The following is a 12757-nucleotide window of genomic DNA, read 5'->3' as shown; positions in this document are numbered from 1 at the left end:
CTGGGCCATAGAAATGTGGCCACCAGCAGCCCACACCACACGACCTTCTAGGTCACACTCTGGATGCCAGAGACGCTAGGTTTTTCTGCCCAAATGACTCAGCCCATCTCTCGATCCCAAATGGGCGTGTGTCCCTAGTCTGTTCTCCTGTAGGGAACATAGGCATAGACATCTGTATCACAAGCCTCTGCCAGGGCAGCTATTGCGATCTGTTGTACATGAAGCCCCTTACCGTGTGGGATGAATTGGGTGGTGAAGAGAAAGGAAGGGGACTCGGAACCAGGTGCCACGTGTCAACTTTCTTTGCTATTTTATGATCTAATGCAAATTCCAAGGAGTCCAAGAATTCTAAATTAGAAGGTAGCCTCATGGATACTATGAAGATAATAACAGGAGAAAGTATTTTATTTGGTAGAGTTATTATTTAGATCTTTGGTCTTGTGGTATGCAGGTCTTTCCTCTTACACTTGCTCCAAGTCAGGGATAGAATTGATTTGAAGTGGGGAGGTAGAGGCTCTGTTTATTGTCTCTGTGCAGAGTGCCTCCGGATTCAGGGCGCACCTCTCCCAAGTGGAATCCCACAGATTGCTCTGGAAAACTCAGTTTCAGCTGTCCTAGAATACTACTGATCTTTAGGGGACTGTGTTTTATGTGGTCCCAGTCTTAGATTTATCTTAAGCACATCGGCATTTTTGTGTGATGAGGCAACAGGTGAACCAATAGAAAACTGTTTCCATAATTTGTTTTCTGAGTCAAAGCTAACAGAAGGAAAGCACCAGAGGATGGGAGAAATGTTTGTACTTGACACAGGAATAGGGAGAGAAGTCCAGGGAAAAGAAAAGATGTTCCTTTGGTCACTTCGTGAAAGCGGGGAGGAAGATGGGAAAACCCTGTAGGAGAGACAAACAAAATATAATAAAATAAATACATAAAAGTCAAATTGTCTTCTTTTCCTCCCATTTGGCTCATTGTTTCCGAGGGCTGAAAAGGGAGTTAGACCACTGAACTTCTTGTTTTATTTGGGAGCAATTTTGACCTTGGAAAATTCCTAAACATCACATCTGAGAAATGGGGTCCTCCCTCTTTGCCCCAGTTCTGTCCTGAGATCCTGAAACAAGGGAAGAACTTCAAAGGATGCTCTGCCTGCATCCTATATGGCAAAATATCCTCGGGGTATCTCTTTCATTTTTTATCTCTGAGGAGGAGGCACTGACTTCGTTCCAGGGAGACGATTCTACACAGTGGTTCCCACAGGCAGACTGTTCTGTTTCCCTCAGATGGAGGGTCCAGAGCAGAGGGCCAAGGGATGAGTGGGAGGAGGCCTAGGAACTCTGTTTAAAATGAACAAGGACATCATTTCAAGATACTTGGGGGCTTCTCTAGAACAATCGCAACCCAGAAGGCAGGTGACCGCTGGCAGTTACCAGAACCGTCTCCAAGTTAGGGACACTCAACGGCTTACTCACACATAGCTTCCACCTCTGACTGAAATCCTGGACGCCAACTCCACAGCTGGGCCAAAAGCAGGGTTTGGCTACCCATCTTTGTTTCCTCCTGATGGGAGGGGACCCACTCTGACAACCGAAGTAGTAGGAGGCGGGGAAGAAGCCCCCACAGGAAGGTTTCTCTGCCACCCTCAAGTCCAGAGTATGCCTGGGAAAGGGCTTCCATGCTTAGCTAAAAAAAAAAAAAGATATCTTTCCAAGAGAAAATTACACAGCTCAGAAAGTTAGTCATTAATGTAATGATCTGAATCCACAATGAGAAAAAGATTGAAGCTGACATGATTTTTATCTTTGATATTATAGCTTCTGAAGTTGAGAAGTAATTACGTATGTTAATATTACATCCATTCGATATTCAGTGAATTTTTTTTTTTTACGACTCTTTCTTAATTAATCTTCCCTCTTCCCCTCTCTGTTCACAGTGCAGGCAAAGAGTCACGTAATGAATCTGGGGTAATTCAAAAGGATGCAGTTAGGAATCAGAAAAACTTGGATTTGGTGCTTGATGTTAGACATTTAGTGAGTAAAGAATTAAAAATAATAACTAATGCCTGTTGAGAATGTGATGTTGTACCAGGCACAATGTGAAGGCTTCACACACATTATCTCATTCAATCCTCATGAAATTCTGTGGGCTATTAACCATTCTTATGTCCATTTTAGAGATAAGGAAACTGAGGTTCTCGGGGTAGATCTGGAGCTCCATGGTCCAGGTTGCTTGCACACGGCAGACTGGCCTCTGAGAACACGGTTACTGTTCACCTCTGAACTTGGTGAGCTTATAAGGAAGACAGAGGTGAGCTCTATAGGTGGGAATGGGGGGTAGAAATAACAGTTTTTACTGCCTCACAAATATACCACTTTCTCCACCACCCACCTTACTTCTTAACAGTCTAGGACTACGGCATGTCTCTGACTTCTTCACAGCCCATAACCCCCCAAGGACCAAGTAACAGAAAACATCAGAAAAGCAATAACAAATCTCTCTCTGCTTTTCCTTCCTCAGCAGAATCCAGCAGTCCCAGAGTGCTGGAGAGAATTACAAAAGCAAGGCAGAGCAAGGCAGCCGCCGCAGCAGCCACAGCCCTTCAGCTTAAAATACAGACACCCTAGAGAGATGCCAAGTGCAAATCACAAAGAACTGGAGCCTGTCCTCACCTTCCAATTCCCTAGCAAACCTGGGCCGCAAGAGTACTGAATTCCAGAATTGCTGGAGGGTCTCTGAGTGGTGGTTCTTTGATGATACCAATAAAGTAATGAAGATCAAAGGAGATTGCATTTATATGGACTTCTCATGCGAGGTTCAGAGGGTATCAATATCATCAAGATGATCACCATCCTTGTTATTGGGTTTTGAGATTGCTAAGGATTTGGATTAATGGAGAGGAAAAAGAAAAGCTTTCAGGGAAGTGGAACAGAGTAAGTGGAGACTTACAAGTATTTGTTGTGGGATATCTAAGGTAATTGATCAATTCATTTAATGTATCCTTTCGGTCAAGAAATATTTATTGAGCACCCACTACGCTCCAGACACTGTGCTGAGCACCGAACAGGGATAACATGATTAAGAGTCCTACATTCAGAGCCCACAATCTCATGCAAAGCAGACATTAATAAATTCAGTGAACAAATTAATATATGATTATACATTGTGATTGATATGTGCTATGAAGGGGAAATAATTTGTCAGAGAAAAAAAATAACAAGGAAGCAATTTATAATGTCTAGGCATATGAGTAGGTCAAGGATGATATCCCTGAGCAGGGAGCTTAGGAGTTGAAGCTCAAACCCAGAGGGTGAGCTGGAGTGGGTGAGGCAATGAATTGGGGAGAGTGTTTAAGGCTTAGGGAACAGCCTGTGCAAACTTCCTGGGTCAAGAAGGAGGATAATCAGGAAATAGCAGAAGAGAAGTGAGCCTCCATGCAGTCTCAGAACAGCCCTTCTGTCTCTCCTCTCTTCTAACTTTTCCCCTCTTTTCTGAGTAGCTTCTCAGCTGAGCATTATAGGCTTAGTCTTTACTCTCTACCAGACAGCAAGCACCTAAAGAACCTATGGTCTTTTCCGCATACTTAGAGGACCAGGAAACTTCCTAAGAGAGATGCTGGCTTGCTGACTTCTTTTTCTTTGTTTCTTTTTTTGAGTTGGAGTCTCATTCTGTCTCCCAAACTGGAGTGCAGTGGCACGCTCACAGCTACCACTACCTCGACCTGCTAGACTCAGGTGATCCTTCCTCCTCAGCCTTCTACTACAGGTGTACACCGCTGCACCCGGCTAATTTTGTTGTTGCTGTTGTAGAGATGAGATCTTGCCATGTTGTCCGGGCTGGTCTTAAACCCCTGGAAATCCTCTCACCTCTGCCTCCCAAAGTGTTGGGATTACATTTGTGAGCCACTATCCCATGCCAGTGCTGACTTCTTTACTGATTCTGAATGTATAATTGAAAACTGCAAAAGGTATTATGCAAAGTAGGTTCCATGAGATTTCTGCAGATCCATTCCTGGTTCTCGGGACTTGGCTTGATGCTTGAGAATGTATTGATCTACCCTTGGCGTTGATCTTGAATTGCTGGTGCTGATGATTCTGCCTCCCCATCTCCTTGCCTAGTGAGCAGGAAGCAAACTCTTCTACATGCGTAAGGGAGCCAAATAGTTAAAGAAAGGTTTTGATGAATTCTCAAATTTCCATGCAAAGACAGTAGTCACTTTCCAAATCCGAATGTAAACCTGAATTTTCTTTATAAACAATCTGGAAACAATTTCTCTCTCTCTCTCTCTCTCTCTCTCTCTCTCTCTCTCTCTCTCTCTCTCCATCTCCCTCCCTCCCTCCCTCTCTCTCTCTCTCTCTCTCTCTCTCACACACACACACACACACACACACACACACACACACACACGTACACGTACTTGCTTTTGGAAAACACTTTAAAGGATTATAAAACTCCAAAGTTTTTTACAATCAGTGGGTTTACCAGTGGGTCAGAGGCTTGAGTGGCACAGTCTCTTGAGAATAGGCAATAAAGAGAGAGTTGGAACAAATGGCAGAGTGGAAAAGAGCAACCATTGTGCTTTGGAAGAAGCAGGTGTGGAGTGGCACTGTAGGGTGGCCCTGTGGGGTATGGGGAACCTCCAGGGCCCCAACAGCAGCAAAACCACTCTCTAACTTTGGACCCCTTAAACACAGCTTTATAGCTTCTTTTTCTTTTATTGCACAAGTAATGTCTAAATACATTCTTCTTTCAAAAGACCATCCTCCAGCCTGGTCAACATAGCAAGACCCCATCTCTACAAAAATATCAAAAATTAGCTGGGCATGGTGGCATGCCTGTAGTTGCAACTGCTCAGGAGACGGAGGCAAGAGAATCTCTTAAGTCCAGGAGTTTGAGGCTGCAGTGAGTTGTGATTGTACCGTTGCACTCCAGCCTGAGCAATAGGGCAAGACCCTGTTTCAGCAAAATAAAATAAAATAACAAAATAAAAGACAATCCAAGAGCAGTCGAAAAATGTGAACTTATCTCCCTTTCTACTCTAGTCTATTATCCCACGCCTCGCTCTGAAAGAAATGTGGCCAGTGCTGCTTCCTGTGTTTCCAAGCCTCCATATGTATTTGTATGTCATCTATGTCTTTGGAGCATGTATCTCCAAGTATGTGGAGATTATCCTACGCTTTGTAATGGCTGCCGTAGAACCGGCCAGGCATGGTGGCTCAAGCCTATAATCCCAGCAGTTTGGGAGGCTGAGGTGAAGGGATTGTCTGAGCCCATGGGTTGGATAACAGCCAGGCAACTTGGCGAGACCTCATCTCTACAATAAATCAAAAAAATTAACCGGGTGTGGCAGCATGTGCCTGTAGTTCTGCCTACTTGTAAGGCTGGGACGAAAGGATCGCCTGAATCCAGTAGGTTGAGGATGGGTTAACCGTGAGTGTACCACTGCACTCCAGCCTGGGCAATAGAGTGAGACTCCAACTCAAAATAATAATAATAATAATAATGTGAATCATAGTAATGAGTGGAATCCTGAGACAGGGTCCAGGCAGAACTGGGGTCAGGAGGCAGGGCTTTGCCAGTAAGTGACAAGAGTTTATATTTGTTTCCATTTTTATTATGCCAACCCGTATTAGAATAACAATAACTCCATTTTATTCAGCAAGCCAAAAACAAAATACTAAGAGCTTTGCATACACTAGTCTTGAAACATTTACAACAACCCTACAAAGTGGGGACTGTTATTTTTCCCGTTTTGACAGGGGATAAAACTGAGGCTTGGTCAGACATCAAGGAACTTGCTGGAGGTCAGGCAGCTAGTAAGTGATGGAGACATTAATCCCAGGTAAGTCTCCCTAACTCCTATGCTCATGCTCTTAACCCCTTTTCTATAAGGTCACAGGAGCTTTTGAGAAAACATGACTCTTCATTTTGATCCTCAAAGACTATTTCAAGCAAGTGAACTGTGTCCATCTGAAGCCACCAACCTGACTGGCTTATTACCCTGCCGGCTTGGCCCACAGTCCCTTTGCATTCTGTGAACATGAGTATTCACACAGCCATCCTTACGGCCTGTGTCCCTGGTGACTCTCTGAGCGCCTGGCCGCCTGCTGCTCAGCGGCTGGGAGAGGTGAGTGGGGATGAGGAGGTAATAGGCCCGTCACAGGCAGTTTCTGGAAGCTGCACTCATTAGAATACTGTAATTGGTTCCCGCAGGGCATTGGAGGTTAGTGCACAGAGGAGACGGAGGAGGGGCCGAGGGGGAGTACACTGCATAGATTTTGTTTTCTCTCTTAGCTTTTCTCCTCCAGGAGGGGGCCTTCCCCCAGAGTGGGCTCACAGTGGGGCTGGCAGAGATGTCCTGAACACACACAGAGCTGGAGTCTTCTGGGGCTGCCTCTATGTCCATCTCCACCCTCCCTGTTTCTTCCTGCCCTCCTTCTGTCCTCCACCTGCCATCAGGAGCCTGGAGGGGCCTCATCCACTCCTTTTGCCAGATAAAAAAAGCTACTGATGAGCCAATTTGAAGAAAGGTATTGGAACTTGATAGGACACCCTTCACAGGCTGAAAGTGAGATTATGATTTGGCAAAGAACTTCATGCAAGGGTAATGCTTTGCCCAAAGTTCTGCAGCCCTAACACGGAACGGCAGGCACCAGCAGAACTGCAAGTCACCACCCAGAAATCACATAACACTCTATGCCACTCACACATAAAGCCGGGCACTGCCTTCAGAGCAGGGGCTCTCTGCTAGGGTGCTTCTTATGCTTCGGGGGGAAGGACAGAAGGGAGGCGACCCTCCACCCCTCTGGGTTGAGTTCTTTTTCTGAACAGCCATTCCATTTGTAGGTCAACACAAAATATGATGTTCTGACACCAAATTCAGCTTCCCTGGTATGCTCCATGCTGCCTCTCTGAAAAATTTGGTAGAGGGGACTGTCAGTGTTGTACTTAGAGTTAGGAAATTTCTGAGAAGCTGGACAAGTTCTATACGCTGCTCTGGATGTAGCACCATGGTTTTGTGCACAGTAAGATTTATCAAGCCATACTTTTAATATTGTACTTGATGCCTTTCTTTCTTTCTTTCTTTCTTTTTCTTTCTTTCTTTCTTTCTTTCTTTCTTTCTTTCTTTCTTTCTTTCTTTCTTTCTTTCTTTCTTTCTTTTCTCTCTCTTTCCTTTTGTTCTTTTTCTTTCTCCTTCCTTCCTTCCTTCCTTCCTTCCTTCCTTCCTTCCTTCCTTCCTTCCTTCCTTCCTCTTTTTCTGTCTTTCTTCCTCCCTCCCCCACCCTTTCTTTCTTTCTAGAGACAAGGTCTCACTCTGTTATCCACACTCGAGTGCGGTTCACAATCATAGTCCACTGCAGCCTCAAACTCCTGGGCTCAAGTTATCCTCCTGCCTCAGCTTCCCAGGTAGCTGGCACTACAGGCATGCACACCATGCCCAGCTAATTTTTAATATATATTTTTGGGAAGCCTGGTTTCACTATGTTGCCCAAGCTGGTCTCAAACTTCTGGTCTCAAGCAATCCTCCTGTGTCGGCCTCCCAAAGTATTAGGACTACAAGTATAAGCCGCCACGCTCAGCCTCAATTTTAAAAAGAAAAAAAAATTGTTCTTTGCTAAAATATTGCCTCTCAGAATTTTATCTTTAGACCAATATTTCCCTGAAACTTTATTTTCTGGTCTTTCTTTCCTCCTAGTCAAATCCTACACTTTATTGAGGGTTGAGGGAGGACAGGTTTTTTTTTTTTTAAGGAAACTTACCTTTACTCCCCAAACCACATAGCTCATTGCTTTTAAAGCCCCTTTCAGGAGCTGCTGTCAGAAGCAGAGACAGGTCCAGGGTATACAATTTGGAGAATCTTTATAAGATGAAGAATACAAAACCATGAATACAAAATTAAGTTACAAAAGGGGGAGTCTAAATTCCAGGCCATTTTCCCTCTGTGATCTTGATGCAGTTTATCAGAAATGTTTACAGAAGAATGCTGCCCATTTGTGACTCAGCTTCTCCTCTGCACCTAGAACCCTCAATAGCTCCCAGTTGCCTCCAGAATGCAGAGGGCTCAGGTGAGGGAGAGGGCTTACTGAAGTATCACCACTTTTGGGAAAATTTGTCTTAAGGCCAGGCATTGTGGTTCACACCTATAATCCCAGCACTTTGGGAGGCCGAAGTGGGAGGATTGCTTAAGCCCAAGAGTTCAAAACCAGCCTAGACAACATAGCGAGATGTCATCTCTATAAAAAAAACAAAGCTAGCCAACTGTGGTGGCACACACCTATAGTCCCAGCTACTTAGGAGGCTGAACTGAAGGAATGCCTGAGCCCAGAAGGTCGAGACTGTGGTGAGCCATGATTGTGCACTCTAGCCTGGGCAACAGAGTGACTCCTAGCGAAAAAAAGGAAAAAAAAATCTGTCTTAGGTTAGCACATACATGTTAGCATTTCCTTTCAGCCTAGTTTGAGCTAAATTTCTCTGTCTCATGCACACGGTTGGCCACCCCAGGTGGACTGGAACATTCCATAGTGCAAAACCACAGCTTCACATTGCTTTCCTTCTCAGAGTGCGTACATCAGTCAGCCAGTGTTGTTTCTAAGACAGGCCCTCCATACTATTGGGATCAATGTTTGGGGGAAGGAAAGACACTCTCTGAGACAGGTGGTAGTGATAATGGGGAATGATAAGTCATTAGTTGGCTTAAATGAATTCTTCCCATGTTCCCATAACCATATAGTTGTTCCACACTACACTGCGCCAAACATCTTTTAAAAATTGGTTTGACTGAAAATTAACCCCAGGCCATATGGAAAGTAAGAGATAGTCTGGCATGGCTCAGACAGGTATAGTCAGTTTCCCTTTTGCTAGACAGGAAGGATTCTACAGAGAAGGTAGAAAAGAGAAAATATTGGAAAGAAAGAAGAAGAGAGAGAAAAGGAAGATGAGAAATAAAGGAAAGGTCTTATAAAAACAAAAAAAGTAGGAGATTAATGGGAAAAGAATACTTAATAAAGCTCTCTTGGGCTCACACTCTGTCTTTTTTTTTTTTTTTTGTGAGGCTGCTGTATTAAATTAAAGTCATACATAGGTTTCAAAGGAAATCACATTTCTGCAGTCTGGTGAGCCCACCTGACAATGCACGCTAACAGAATTGTAAATGTAAAGGGTAATGCTTGTCAGTGCCTGACAGTTCTAAATGGCCTTTTAGTTCAGTACGCAGAGCTGTCATAAAAAAACATAAAAATGCATATGCAGACAGCTGAAACTGCTATGCACATCATTATCTGCAAATGGTATAAGTATCCTGAACAAAAGGCCTTCCAGTTTAAGGACATGCATAAGACATTTCTCTGCCTCCAGCTTTAAAACAAAGTGCTGTCAAGAAAACAAGATTCCCAGTGCCAGAACTGAGGTTTTTCTGTCACTCAGAGAGGTGCTACATTTGTACATATTTTTCTGACCCTGCATATGAGAAGAGCATTCGTAACAGATGTGTATTTAACTTCTGGCAGCTACATCTGTTTCTTTTGCATTTTCCTTCTTATTTCTTTATCATTGTTCTAATAGACCGTTGAAGAGGGGCGTTTTATTGTGTACGTATTCATCTCACCCTGTCTTTGCTTTTTTCTACCCCTCTCCATCATTGCCTCTTTCTTTGAAAGCATTTTGTCCCTTTTTTTTTCTTTGTCATTCAGGACGGCCAAAGGAACCCAAGTTTGGGCCTATGGTGATCTAATTGGTGGAGACATTTGTTATTTCTTCTCTAAACGGTGGTATTGTCTGCCCTTTAAGACTGAAATTTCCTTGAGGGCAAAGACAACCTAGTTGTGCATGAGAATCACAGGAAGAACTTGTAAAATTCTCATTCCTGGGAATCCTCAAGATGATCCCCTGGATCGGCATCGGCATCGCTAGGGTCGGGGAAGGGTTTTGTGTTTTTAACAAACATCCCGGTGGTTATCATTTTTTTCACTCATTCACGCATGCATTGGAAAACGTATATTGGGACTCTACCTCTGGTGGTCACTGTTCTAAGCACAGAGGATATAGATATGAACAAAAAGGCAAGCTCCTCAGCCTCCCACTGACAGCATTCTGTTGAGTAAGGTCAAAAAAATAGACAAATACATAAATATGATTGCTGCAGAGAGTGACAAATACCTGAAATAAACCAAGCAGGGTAATGGAGCAGAGAAAGGTGCTGCCCAGAGCGGATGGTTCATATGTAGAGGTCATGAGAGTCTCCACTGAGGAACTGACAGTTGATAAGAGGCCTGAGTGATGAGAAACTGGTCATGAGATAATCTGTGAAGATCATTAGCTCATCTTATTCTTTCAACAGAATAGAAATTATTATCATGAACTTTTGAATGAGGAAAGTGATACTTTGAAGAATTGAGTGACTTGCCACAAATTACACAGTTAGTAAGTAGCCGAATTGAGATTTTCACTAATAAGATGCAGAAGAGTCAACTTCAAGCTTCACTGCTATTTCCACATTTATTCAAATCCTGCCCAAACCTTAGGATCAACCTGAAGTGCAATCTTTTCCTTCCATCATCTAAGATGCATCCATCAATGCATCTATCCAATTGTTGATCTATTCATATTTATCCAATATATATGAAGGTCATATTTCAATACAGGTCTATATAGGACACTTTCCCTAATTAGCTCAATTTGAAGTTCGTTACTTTTACATTGGGTTGAGATCACAAAAAGTTGGTTTCCATTAAGGTTGCATAAGTAGAAAATCCTAAAGAAGCCTCTAAGCTTCTTAGGCTACAGAGCATATTTTGCAACTCCACAGTTTCTGATGCATTGATGAAGACATTCTTCAATCTCTTTCTCAAGTTTTTGAATCTTGGGTTGAAGCCTAAAACCTCTAGGTGAATTACAAAAAGAGATATTGACTTTTAATAATGATTTTCCCCCAATGACCATCCCATCGTTGGAGATGAACTGGAGTACAGAAATTGAAAGACAATACAGCAAATTATCTGAAAATGTGGCACCTGAAGTCAGACAGATTAATATTTCCTCTACTAGCTGTTATGGTGGACAACCCATGAAGCCTTGGTTTACCCAACTTAAAAATGGCGATGACTTACATGAAAAAAATTATGGTGAAGTTAAATGAGATAATGCACATATGGTGCTTAGTACAGTGTCTGGCATACAGTAGGCACTTAATCAATGCTATTCGTTATTATTATTATAACTATTACTTTCCATTGAACTGTTAGGCTAAAACACTGCCATGTGACAGACCGGACCAATCACTAGGGCTCTAAATGTTACTATTTCTTCTTACTTTGTAAGACACAGAAAGTACACCCCTCTCATATCCAATATGCCCAGTTATCCTCGGGGACCCTCTCTAAGAAAGGCATCATTTTTTATACTCTGCTTTCCTACTGTATTTTCTTCTAATAGAACGTACGTCTTCTAGCTATTATAAAAAATAATGCTCTCCTGCTCCATCTCCTGGGGTTTCACTCTTGCTAAGAGCAATTGCTTTTTATTGAATGTGCAATTCTGTTGCTATGGAAAATATATTGTGATTAATGAGACCCTGTGACCAAGGTTACTTGGGACAGCTTGGACTGGTTAGCATGATGTCCTGACTTTTCACAGTGCCAAAGTTGGCTATAGCAAGAATTGCATTATCAACCCCATTAGTAACTCTTGGAGAGGATGTAGTGAGTTAATAAAAGGGACTACTTTATTGCGTAGACTTGTAAAAAGACTTAGAAATGAGAGAGTTTATGAGGCTTAATGTGGTGGAATATAGAGTATATACAATTTTTAATTGCAGAAATGGAAGAAAAAATTACAAGATAAATAGAAGTTTATGAAACTTACCTTACAGGTAAACCCAGGGATGGGTTTGTATGAGAAATATGCATAATTATAATCGTGTGAAAAGATTCTTAAATTATATAGATTTGTAAAAAAACTATATAATTATAATAATGTAAATTATTTTTATAAAATAGTTTATAAAAATAAAATGCATGTTTGTGAATTTCAACTTTTAGAATAGAAAGGGACTTCAGAAGCCCAGTATCATCTTCCTTGCAGGAAAAAATCCATCCCATGGAATTTCCATAGCTGGTCTGAATTAACTACCTCACATGATGGGAGACTCATTACCTTTAGAGGTAGCACTCCTGGAAAAGTTCTATACTTTTATCTGACGTCAGAATCTGTCTCTTGGTAACTTTCACCCTGGCCTTTTTAGAACAATGAAAAACAAGATTACTCTATTTTTTCAGAAAATGTTAGAGTTAAAAAGAGACTTGGAGATGTCATTACTGAGGCTTCTCATTCTTCAGTTAAGAAAACAGTAATGGCCAAGCTTGGTGGTTCAGCATGTAATCCCAGTACTTTGGGAGGCTGAGACTAGTGGATTACCTGAACTAGTGGGCTCGAGACCAGCCTGGGAAACTTGGCAAGACCTCATCTTTATGATAAATCAATTTACCAGGCGTGGTAGCGTGCGCCTGTAGTTCTGACTACTTGGAAGGTTGAGGTGGAGGGATCGCCTGAGTCCAGCAGGTTGACACTGGGGTGGCCTTGAGTGTGCCACTGCACTCCAGCCTGGGCAATGAAGTGAGACTCCGACTCGAAAGAAAGAAAGAAAGAAAGAAAGAAAGAAAGAAAGAAAGAAAGAAAGAAAGAAAGAAAGAAAGAAAGAAAGAAAGAAAGAGAGAGAGAAAGAGAGAGAGAGAGAGAAAGAGAGAGAGAAAGAGAGAGAGAAAGAGAGAGA

Source organism: Carlito syrichta, unplaced genomic scaffold (assembly GCF_000164805.1).
Source record: "Carlito syrichta isolate Samal-C Ts95f unplaced genomic scaffold, Tarsius_syrichta-2.0.1 Scaffold290399, whole genome shotgun sequence".
In the NCBI taxonomy this organism is placed as follows: Eukaryota; Metazoa; Chordata; class Mammalia; order Primates; family Tarsiidae; genus Carlito; species Carlito syrichta.
Note: the sequence above shows the minus strand (reverse complement) of the source record.